General features: G+C 47.9%; 2 long non-coding RNA genes across 4 annotated transcripts; one reads left to right on the top strand and one right to left on the bottom strand.

Moving 5' to 3' along the window:
• Nucleotides 1–2,007: 2,007 nt before the first annotated feature.
• On the bottom strand, nucleotides 2,008–3,452 carry LOC142412845 (uncharacterized). Its single transcript, XR_012776626.1, has 3 exons — nucleotides 3,345–3,452; nucleotides 3,161–3,236; nucleotides 2,008–2,042 (listed from the first exon to the last, which is right to left on the bottom strand). It is a non-coding gene; the product is annotated as an uncharacterized LOC142412845 (long non-coding RNA).
• Nucleotides 3,453–3,562: 110 nt separating this feature from the next.
• Nucleotides 3,563–9,221, top strand: LOC142412841 (uncharacterized). Of its 3 annotated transcripts, XR_012776622.1 has the most exons (5): nucleotides 3,563–3,774; nucleotides 4,519–4,758; nucleotides 5,141–5,251; nucleotides 5,976–7,838; nucleotides 7,940–9,221. It is a non-coding gene; the product is annotated as an uncharacterized LOC142412841 (long non-coding RNA). The 3 variants fall into 3 exon arrangements; XR_012776625.1 differs by lacking the exon at nucleotides 5,141–5,251 and having other exon boundaries at nucleotides 7,519–7,838; XR_012776624.1 differs by lacking the exon at nucleotides 5,141–5,251.
• The last annotated feature ends 2,120 nt before the right edge of the window (nucleotides 9,222–11,341 follow it).

Below are 11,341 nucleotides of genomic sequence, written 5' to 3'. Positions count from 1 at the left end.
TGATGAAGTTTTACAGCATCATAGTTAGCACCATACTGCCGTTACCATCTCTAGGGTATTATTTTCTCTCTGCTGAGAAACAGTAGATGTTTGGCCTTGGAGCCAATTTCTGTGAAAAGCAGAAACCAAGCATGAGTTCCTTCTCCTAGTATTATAATTTGATGTCATAGTTTTTTGAATGGAGACAAATACAAAAAGAACATGCATAGAAATCTCTTTTCCCATCAAAACTCAGGCAACTGTGCTCCCAGGATTGATTTTGCTTGGGAAAGATTCAAGCAGGGTCAATTTGCCTGCTGCTTGCTAAAGCTCCTTGCAAAATGAGAGCGTATCACAAGCTGAGGCAACAGTGCACGCACACCAAGAAAAGAGCACATGAAACAGCCTCATCTCCCAATTAAGAGAGGAAGATAACAGCCACAGAAAGCAGCTTCCCCAAACTCTTTTGGGGCTTGTCATTTCATAGTCAGTGTCTGCTTACAGACATATTTTTACAAGTAAAGTTTGAGTGAAACTGGTTGATCTGCATTTGAATTTTTCAGCTGGAGGGTGAGGAGGAAGAAGAGGACAAGAACAGGTCCTTTTGTTTCTGAGATCTTGTGTTTCACTGATTCAAACCAGCTGAGGCTTTGAACTTCAAAACTGCCTTGCTTTGAAGATCACCTTGAGACTCAACACACCAAGCCAAGTAGAAAGAAAACTGGCACATACTATCTTTTTCACCTACAGCCTTCTGTCTGTTAGCATCATTAGGGCATTATTCAGATGGTAAACCTTCATTGCTTGGAATTCATCTTGCTTTTGTGTTTGCGATATGGTGTACAATCTTCTGGCACTACATCAAATACATAGCAGTAAGAATACAAAATCCAATTCTGAAATGTAGGATTATCCAAACTAAACACTAGTAAGAAATATGAAGACTTTGCTAATGTGCCAGTATTTTTCTTTCAAAATTAAGTCAGGATTTCTGGAGCATATGCATCAGTGCAAAAAATAACAATAATCTCCACGGATACATTTGACAGGCCTGAGCATCATCTGTTTTACCCGAGTCAGTCAATACAGACAATCCTTAAACCTCCTCATCTTACCTTTATAATTTGGAATGGGGACTTTGAAGGGTTTGGACAAAATGCTGCGGATAAAAGCCTCCTAGGAATTCAGAAAGAAAACACGCTTAAGAAGTCTGAAATCAGAGATTGCTTGAGAAGGCAAGCCCAGGACATTTTTTGAGAACTCAATTTTGCCAAGTGCTGAGAGTACCTCTGTTCAATCTATTCAAGCTTCAACTCCAACTATTTTCAAGAATATCCTAAAGGAAGAAAGTAACAAACCAGCACAATTCCCCCCACTGACTCTGCTTTTCGAAACTATTTTCCTTTGCGTTTTCTAATGCATGAAATTGATTTTTTGTAACTCCCATCTTCTCAAATCCACTGGCATTAGTCACTTCTTTAAATGCTATTGCTTCCCCCTGCCTTGGTAATTCAGGCTGGCAATTCATTTCCTGTAAAGGATCTGGGTTACCATTGTAGAAACTTCCATGCCAGACCAGCAAGCACCCAGCCAGTCCAGCACCCGGTCTCCAGCAGTGGAAGCCCAGAGAGAACCGGGCAAGCAGACAGCACTTGAGCTATCTGTGTGGAAAGCTACCAACGTCCCTGGGCACTGTCCTTCACCTAGACCCCAGAGAACTCTCTTACTCAGGATTTCCATTATAGAAAGTACCCCCACCACACCTCCTTCAACATGAAATGGTTGGAGCTCGCAAAAGGTGTCTCCTAAAGACTCTGCGTACACGTGGCACTTCCATAACACCTCTGATTAAATGGGTCCATGGAAGCATTTGGACTCCCTTGATGAATGTGCTCCATATACAACCCACCTGCGATGGTGTGCTAGCAGTAACACCCACTTACATGTTGACTGCTATCCAGGCAGTGAGGCCTGTTGGTCAACTGAGCCAAGGGTTTCCGGAAAGGCGACCTGTAACATTCTCCACTCTCTGTCTCACTGACAGGCTTCTGTCTCTTACGAGTCTGAAAAACAGAATCAAGACAAAACAACTCAGGGGCAGCTAGTGAGACCAGGAGATAGATGCATTGCTGTCACGCTCAGTAAGCACCTAACCACACAGACAATCCACCCAGCCGGCTGAGTATCTCTGAACAGACACAATCATTACTCACACCCACTGCCAAAGGACAGAGCCAGCAATACCACCAAGGTCACCATGCCCTACAGTTTAACCTGCATGAGGGCTAAAATATTCTCCTAATTACAAAAATAGCTACCACCTTCCAATCTGTAAAAGAGCAGGCTGGTCTGTACTAAGATTCATGCCTCTCCCCCCCAAAAAAGCAGAAGAAAAAAAAAGGAAGGGTTAATAGCATGGAACAAACTACATGAAAGTCCCCAGAGGCTCCCGTGGCATCTGTTGTTACACAGGTGAAAGGCTTCACGCTGAAACCTAAATTTCAGACACTTAGCAAGGCATGAATATAAGTCAGTCATTGATCTGTCTCCTGATTTACACAGTCCTCTTCAGATTGAGGCATGGTTTTAACCACCTGCTGGCATAGAAAAAGGGATTTGACACAGAAAGCACTAGGTGAGACTCTTTGACCTGTATGACATAGAGCACTGCATCGTAACATTCTGTTTTGTCTTGAACATCTATCTGTTCTTAGTTACCAGCCCTCTCACAAAACACTTGGAAGCTCTCCCAGGGCTAGTTTTTTCCATAACCACAAAGCATCATCTATACACAACGATGTTTTCCACCAACTACATGCCCAGACACAAGTTTTCGCCAAACAGATGAAAACGGCGAGAACCTGGGGCCTGATCCTCAATCCCCAGAAGACGGGGCGATAACAACCTCCCATCAGGCACCAGGGACCGACCTGGGCAGCCGCGGGACCGCGGCCACCGCATCCCACATCCCCCTGCCCGTGGCTGCAGAGGCTCCGCTGCCCGCCCCCCCGCCCCAGCACGCCCCTTCAGCCAGGGGCGAACAAGCCGTTCCCCCTCCCCGGCGCGGCGAGGGCCGAGCCCGCCCCAACCCCGCCTGAGCAAGGCCGACCTCGACGCCGAGGGGTGCGGGCGTTCTCCTCCCCCCCGCCGAGGCCGCCACGTCCCGGGGCCCCTCGCTCACCGTCGGGGGGTGCCGGTCCTCCTCCTCCTCCTCGTCGCCCGCCTTCCTCTTGGCCAGCTGGCTGGGGGCCAGGCTCCTCCTCTGGAAGAAGGGCACAGCACACACCCTGAGGGGGCGGCGGGGCCGGGGGGACCGCGCAGCCCCGTGGCCGGGCCCGGCCCGGCGCCCCCCGCCCGCCCCGCACTCACCATCGCCTCACTGGGGAAGGGGAGGAGGGGGAGCGGTACCGTCCCGCGCGCGGAGCGGTTCGCGCGCGCCGGGCTGGAGGCGGGAAAGGCGGTGGGTGGGCTCCGCCCCGCCCCGCCCCTTCTCCAAGGCAACAGGCATGGCCGAGCGAGTGCCGAGCCGCATCGACGCGCTCGGGACTCCGCTGAGGGCGGGAGGAGAGGGGACGCGACCGACGGGCGGGCAGGGCGGCAGCGGCCTGCTCACGGGGCACGGAGCAGCGGGGAGAGGAGGGACGGGGCCTCCACTGGCGCCGCCCGCCCCGGCTGCTGGAGCCCCCGCGCCGGGCCGCGGGCAGGGGCCTCCCTGCAGCTCCCCGGTAACGGGGCAGGGGCCCTCGGGCCCTGCTCATGCTCCCTCGGTACCAGGGATGAGGCGCTGGCAGGAAGGTGGGTGCCGTCTCTGCACAGATGAGAGCTTGAGCTTTAAAATGAAGGAAGTTAGACACTGCGTGTGAAGGCAGAGCCCCACGGCTGTAGTGACTCCTGCTAGCAGGAGTTAAATTAGCGGGTGTTGTGACAAAAGCAGGTGGGTCACCCCTCACACCGAGAAAAGAGTGTTGTGGAGAGGGAGGTGCCTTCCCTTTACGATCATGTTTCAAAATAGACTGATGCTTTTGCACAATTTTATGTTATTTTACGTACTTACCTATTCAGAGTGTGGCTGACCCTAAAGCCTTGATTATGGACCAGCATCAGTTTGTGCACTCACAGAACAAAAAGATAATCCCTTTGGTACATCCTGAAGGGTATTTGTGGGGCTTCAGGGTGAAAAGCAAACTCAGAGCAGCAGCAATTTGAGCGTAGATTTGTTTTTCTTGAAAGAGAAGGGTGGGGTAGTCCTCAGGAAAGAGCGAGGCAGTTCCTGTTCCATGGATCACAGCTGACATGACAAATGAGGACTGGTGCTCACCAAGCAATTTAAAGGACAAGCTTTTTACAAATTGCAAAACCACAGCATTTTGGAGACAGCCAGATAAATTCTCCTGGCTACACAGGGGAAACCCCAAACAACTCTATGAAATAAGCCAAGTCCTCTGATCCATGCAGTTAACTCTTCCATTGGCAACCAGGGAAGGCACCCTCAGGGTGAGATTCCCACACAGCCTGTGATACAAGATGTGCCTCTCGCAGGACTCGGAGCGCGTTCTCCGGAGCCAGTGGGTTCCCAGAGACCTCAGTGGCTGACAACGTTAATAGATCTTGGGAAACTCATCAAATCTCCAGATGCTGTTCATGGAGCCTCTGGGGACAGGCAGGGAGTGAACGTGGCCTTCAGTGCAGTCCAGCGAAGCAAAGAATTCAATATGCAATGCACTGCAGCTCTCAAAAGGACTGTCTTTCCTTCCTCCTCCAAGGAGGGAAAGGAGAAGGGTAAGGATGGATTTCCCCTTTGCAGGTTGTTTTACTGGTAAACTTGGGAAATAAATTAAATGCAAAAACACTTCAGTCATTTCCAGTTGCACAGCTGACCTTCTTAAACATCAAGAAGCACAAGAAGCTCCTTTGGCAGTATCCCCAGCTCAGCTACATACTATTTTTCTATTCAGTTTATTAAACATCTATGTTAATATGATGCATAATATGTTATGCACCTTTAAAACATGGACCATAAAATAGAGTGGGTATAAGACAAAGCCAAATTGTTGCATCTTTAGGACGTGAGGTCTAAGTGGGCATAGATTCCCTGCAGCCATTTACACCTCCCGAATATCTAGTACCTTAACTTTACTTTTCCCCCGTCTTTTTCTTTTAGGTCCAAATCCATTTGTCAGTATTTTATTCCTGAAGTGCTTTCAGAGCTCAGTGACGAATGTTAGATGTTGCAATTACTGGCTCACTGGGCAGAGAGTGGTTCTATAGGAAGGTAATTGGCTATTTTTCCTGGCATGAATAATATTCACATTAATAGCCTCCCTCACCATGGCTTCAAGAGCAATTCTTCTGCGTGCTTTTTGCCTGTAATAGGAACAGACACATTTTCTGGCCCAGGCCAGGCTGGGTCAATAATAAGAGGAAGGGGAGGCAAAATGCTCCTTCCTGCTCCACATAGAGCTACAAGAAAGATCTTAGTCGTCTTACACCCAACACAGAACTGGTGAGGACTCCATCCTGTGACAGGTTTTCTCTTCTAACCATTCATGACAAGTCCCAGAGGGAAATTTGGGGTGATGCTAATACCTGAGCACAGCCAGCCCACTCGTAAGCCAGCCATGCTGCAAGCCTGAGGCAAGGTGGGCATGCACGGGGAAGATTCCCTGTCTTCCCAAAGAAGCTGGCTAAGAGATACAGCAGAAAGAAATATTTCATTCTTTCTCCAGAGGCGACAGGAGCAGCCAGGGACAAGGTCAGCGACAGCCCTTTCTGGTGCTGTGGGTCCCAGCGCAGACGCCGTTCTGCACGCTCTTTTCCACTCTTCTCTCCAAACTGGCACTTTCAGGCAGAGATTAAGTCCTCCCCTCTTCCCCCTTTCTAATTACACAATTTACTCCTTTTCTAGCTGTAATCAGCTCCCATTTATACAGCCCTGAGAGATCATAGGATAATCACCATGGGGAATAATCCTGTGATTTCCCTTGCCATCTCTGCAGGATGCTGAGTCTCTCCAGTATGAGCAAGGCGAGGGGAGGACGCCAGACATCTTCCTCAGGGACTCTACAGGATTAGGCCAAAAAAACAGTCAAAAAATAATTTAAAAAATTGTCAAACAGAGCTGTCTCCCAGTCACCACCGTAGTATGAACTCATAGCACTCCCTCAGTGTCAACCACTACCGCACCTCAGTGGGACCACTATTCCACCCAGACCCTGGTGGATGCAGCAGCTCTCCAGTGACCTCCCTGATTTGTGGGATCTCTCTTCTTTTACACACCATCTTTTTTTTTTTTTGAGGCTCCTTCCTTTTGCTGTGGAGTGCAGGCTCTCCCCAGTTCCCCACAGAAATTTTTAAGAAATGCATTGCAGGAATTGGGGCCTCACATCCAGCTCTTTGCAGGAAGGAGTAAGGACGGGTCCTGCCCAAGAGAGCCTGTGACCTTTGTAGCAGGCAGAAAACAGCATGAGGGAGGGATAATGTGAGAAAATGTCTCCTGATGGAAGGAAGGACACCTCAGACCTCGTCTAACAGCTGCAGCCATTCTGCAATGAAAAGCAGAGGTAAAAATCTGTAATTACTATAAGAAGGGCAGAGCTACAGCTTTAACAAAATTCAGCAGTGCCACCTGGATCTTCTCAGGTGAAGCTCTGAAGGGACCAGGACTGCAGGATGAAGACCGCCATGCACCAGGGTAGCTTGGCCATATTCAGCTGGGAAAGTAATTAGTTAAATATCCTTCCAGTTAATTCCTTTACAAACCACGAGAGGGAAACTGAGTACAATCATACCAAGTTGCTGTCAGCTGGAGTTGTGATCCCGTTTCATCACCGCCAGAGACAGCTCAACTGCCCTTCCACCAAAGCCACTTACTGAGAGAGGAAACATTAAGTGCGTTAAAAATATTAACTTCAGGGAGAAAAATCTTTTTCCTCTCTGAAGGTCAGGTGCCATTCAACACGCAGCCGGGCTGCACGCTGGACAGAGGCAGAGCTTCAGCAGCGAGGATCCCAGCACTGCCGCTGCTTTTGGCACGTTTGCATGAATATCACCTGAAAGAAAACTGAGTCACGAGCCCAGACTGATGCGAGTTGGGCAGCTGACACACATCCCACCCCCGGCCGTCTGGCTGCTGAGCTGCCACAGCATTCGAGCACTTACGCCTGTGCCTGGCGGCGAAGGGCTGTGGCTCTGGGACTCACCCACATCCCACCCAGCCATCCCTTCAGTACCCTCCATGGCAGCCGTACAGCACCCGCTTCAGCCTGCGGCCCTCTGTGTGGTGAGCACACCCAAGGCACAGCTCTCATGTCCCGCAGCAGGGTGGCACAGCTGGGCGGCCACTGACCGCTTCGGTCTCAGAGCCCTTCACCATCGCGCATTACATATTAGATTTCACAGTTTCTTTTGATTCATTTATGACTGCTGTCCCTTTGGCCCCAGTGGTACCTAATCCTTATTACTGTTAGAAGAAAAAAAATAAATCTTTGCTAATCTTGTTTATTTACAAAAAAAGACCCACAAAATCCTATTTCCTTAAAGTGGCAAAGGCAAAAGGAGCAGGGAGAAATTTCCACAGCAGCTACTTCAGGGAGCTGTGAGCCCCAGGAATGCTGCACACTCACCTGCTTCCTCACGGGTTTGGTGCTTCCCTCTCCAAATACCTCCTTGCCCCTGTGTTGGAAATCAAGACGACCTCCCCTCAAAGCCAGAAACCTCTGCACCATGCTGAGCCACACACCATGTATTAAAAGCCACAAAGTGGAGAAGTGACCGGTGGCACAGAGGCAGGAGGAGGACGTGGGATGAACAGGGAAGCAGGAAGATGGATGGCTTCCAGGAAATGCAACAGTCTCCTCCAGGTACTAAGCCCTGAACTTTCTCCTTCAACGTTGTTGCTGCATCCAGCTCTAATCAGTCTCTCTGTCCCTAATTTGACATTAAGCAGCTGATTTCTTTTCAGGCTCGTGGCAGTGGCTAAAGAGTATCTGGAAGCAGAGGCTCACCCACCAGCCTGGGTTTAGCATTGCTCACCTACAAAGTGATATCCCCCCCTGCTCCGAGAAAACCATCAGCAACTTGAGTGCTTCAGCTGCTTCCCACTCCATGGAACTGCTTTCAAGAGCCAGCCCTTCATTCAAGAAGGTGGCTGTCCCCATGGGGTACTTCCCCCCTGCACCACCTTTGCTTCTAATTTAATTTTTTTGCCAAAATGTTTTTAAACATGCATGAGTCTGACTCAGCAACCCAAAATATTTCATTTGATGCAAAGCAAAATGTTCTATTTTGTTTACAAGCTAATTAGCCAGTCTTATCTCCCTCACCTTTATAAGCACAGGCAAGCCAACAACACAACCTGCAAACATTAAAAAGCTCGGTTTTAAGAAATGTCAGAGTCAAGCTGTGCTGGCACTTCCAAAAACACATCCCTCATTTCTTAAGGGGAGGAGGTGAGGCCAAAATGACTTCCCAAATTCAGCTTGATTTTGAAAATTGGTTTAACCCTGCTGAAGGTCCATTTTTGCAAGAAATTTACAATCAGTTGCAATTTTCCTTGCCAAGCTCAGACATTTACAGAGCACTCAGAGAGCCGCAGAACAAATCCAAGGGCAGATCTTAGCCTTATGACCAGGGACAGCCCTGATCCCCTTGGGTCCTCACCAACCACCCAGCACCGCCACCAGAATTATTTGGGGCTGCATTCAGGGGTGCTGCTCATGGGTACAAACACACCTTTTTGCAAGTCCAGTTGCAGGACCAGGACTGAAATAAATAGGATTGCAACCATCTTCCCATAACAGCTACCTCCATCATGTGACTTTTGTGATCTACAGAGAAACACCCACCATAGTAATTCTGTCTGTGAAAGACGGAATATATATGCATATATAATACATACACACACACACTTACTTTCTAAGCAGTTAATCTACCAAGCACCCTCTACCACATTTGGAAATACATGCTTATCAACTTGCATGACCAAGAAAGACTTTTCTGCAAATGGGTTTTTCTCCAGGGCAGGAGAAGTTGCTTCCCTCCTTGCTGCCTGAGCTCCACAGAAACCAAGTACTGGCTCCCTTGTGAGAACACTTTGGCCCCTGCATATGATTTTTGCGATTTATACAACCTCCAAGGGCCAGGAGCAAGGCTGGTTGGCAGCAAAGGCGCTCTCTACTCTGAGACCTGGGTTTGAGGAAACTGGCTTGATGGGTGGTGGAGGTACATCTCTTAGAAGACGTCTTCTGAAGTGTGCGTGGTCCCCAAACACTGCAGGTCCTCTATTTAAAGGGGGGCTGGCAGGTGTTGACAGACAACAGGGTTTTCAAATTATTTTTGTGGTAGCATGTGGTCCTTCCCAGACCTGCCCATTACAGTGCCAAGTTGCCCCAGGTCCTGTATGGCTCCAGTGAGCTCCAGGGCTTGGGAGCTCACAGCATGGACCATGCAACCTTAAACACACCTGGTCTCACGAGGTGGACAGACCGTCACATTGCTCAAGCAGATACTCCTGAGCTACTAAGGGAAGTGTCACCCCTAACCGCGTGTGACTCTCCTCAACCACTTTGTCTTTGCTTAGAGAAGTCCTTCCTCTGGCAAGAGGCAAAATGTGCCTCTCTGCCCCTGCTTAAATCTCAATAAAAAAAAAAAAATCTGGCTCCTATAAGTAATGGCTCAGGACAGAGGAAACATCATTTCATTGGGGCAATTAGCACAGTCTAATTAAACCCTAGTCTTCTGATCAGGCGCTGCTGATTAAGTGAGTTGCAGACACTCTGGCTTATATTAACGAAATGAATCAGTTAATTACATGACAATCAATATGAAGCAAAAAGTAGGACAAGCAATTTGCCTTTAAATGACCATCTAAATTCATCAACATGATACATGTTTGTAAGTGTTAAGGGAAGGGCCAAGACATGAGAGATCTCTTAGGCACTAAGATAATCATTTCTGATAGCTGCAATTCATGAAAAGCAGAGAACGTACAGCATCTCCCTGAAAAAATAATTATTTTTTAATAATAGTTTACAAAACAAGCAGGGCACCAGTGAACTTAGCTACTGGGGGGAAAAAAAGCCTTCAAAACCATAGCTCTTTAATAAACTGAAAGTCTTAGTTTGGAGTTGTGACCTAAAATGGTCAGCATTGCTTTGAACCAGAGACATTGTGGTCTTGAATGATTATCTGACTTAGAGCTCCCATCCAAATTGAAAACCTTGGTGAAGTGGGAGCTGGAGAATGACATTGTTAAAGAGGCAATTTTTACCCTGAAAAGCTTACAGCCTGAATGGAAGGACTTAAAAAATGAAGGGGAAAAACTATTTTGTGGAAAATACAGAAATATCTGTTGTTCTTATTTTGCAGGGTTCAAAACAGGCAGACCGTGAGGGATTTTCAGCATTTGTAATGAGTGCTTTTAATCTTTTTTAAAAAAAAAAAACAAACCCAAACAGAAAGCATTATCAAGATGGCTATTGAGAATTTCTCCTCTCTGAAAGCAGGCTTTTCAGTCAAGCTAAAAAGCAATAACATTTTCAAGAAAAAAATTCAGTGAAAATGTCATAAAAAATGAAATGTCTGACAAGCACAACAATCTTCCCAGCCTTGAAAAAAGGGATTGGGTATTTTATTTTTTACTTTCTGCTTTATGATTTTGGATGGCTGGATAATGCAGAATTAGGAAGGTGACTTTTCCTTCTTCCAGAGATGGAGACCTGAGGACCAGAAAGATGAGTCTTACCCCAAACCATGCCTGCAATCACTGACTCATTTAGGTGAGGAGGGACCTCTAGAGGTCTCTGGTCCAACCCCATGCTCCAAGCAGGGCCAGCTTCAAAGATTAAATCAGTTTGCTCTGGGCTTTGTCTGGTTGAGCTTTGAAGATCTCTGAGGATGGACACTCCAGCACCTTCATCCCAGTCACAGAGAAATTGCACCCAAATTTTCAGCCTCAAGGTTCAGTGCCCTGATGAAAAAATGTCCTAATGCCCCTTACTGCCCTGGGATTGTCATGGAAGAAATCCAGGAGGGCTGGCATACGCAGTGGCATCTACAGTCTCAGGGGAAAGAGCCTCAAAAAGAAAGAGGTGTGGGCCAGAGCTTTTTGAAACCTTCAGGCTCTGTCCACAGCCTTCAGTAGGGACATGGGTAATCGAATGTGGGTGCTCTCCAAAACAGCCTCATCCAAACCAGCCGTGCTGTAGACACTCAGCCCCACCACAAGCCAGCCTCCAAGCTGTGATACCTGGTTTGTTATCCTTGTTTATTTTCCCCCCATTCAGTCTGCTAACAATTGCATTTCTGGGGGCATGGGGCTCATTTATGAGTCTCTGCAGCAATAAAACAAAAAGGAAGAATCTCA

This window comes from Mycteria americana, chromosome 7 (genome assembly GCF_035582795.1).
Source record: "Mycteria americana isolate JAX WOST 10 ecotype Jacksonville Zoo and Gardens chromosome 7, USCA_MyAme_1.0, whole genome shotgun sequence".
In the NCBI taxonomy this organism is placed as follows: domain Eukaryota; kingdom Metazoa; phylum Chordata; class Aves; order Ciconiiformes; family Ciconiidae; genus Mycteria; species Mycteria americana.
Note: the sequence above shows the minus strand (reverse complement) of the source record. Positions and strands in the feature narration are given on the sequence as shown.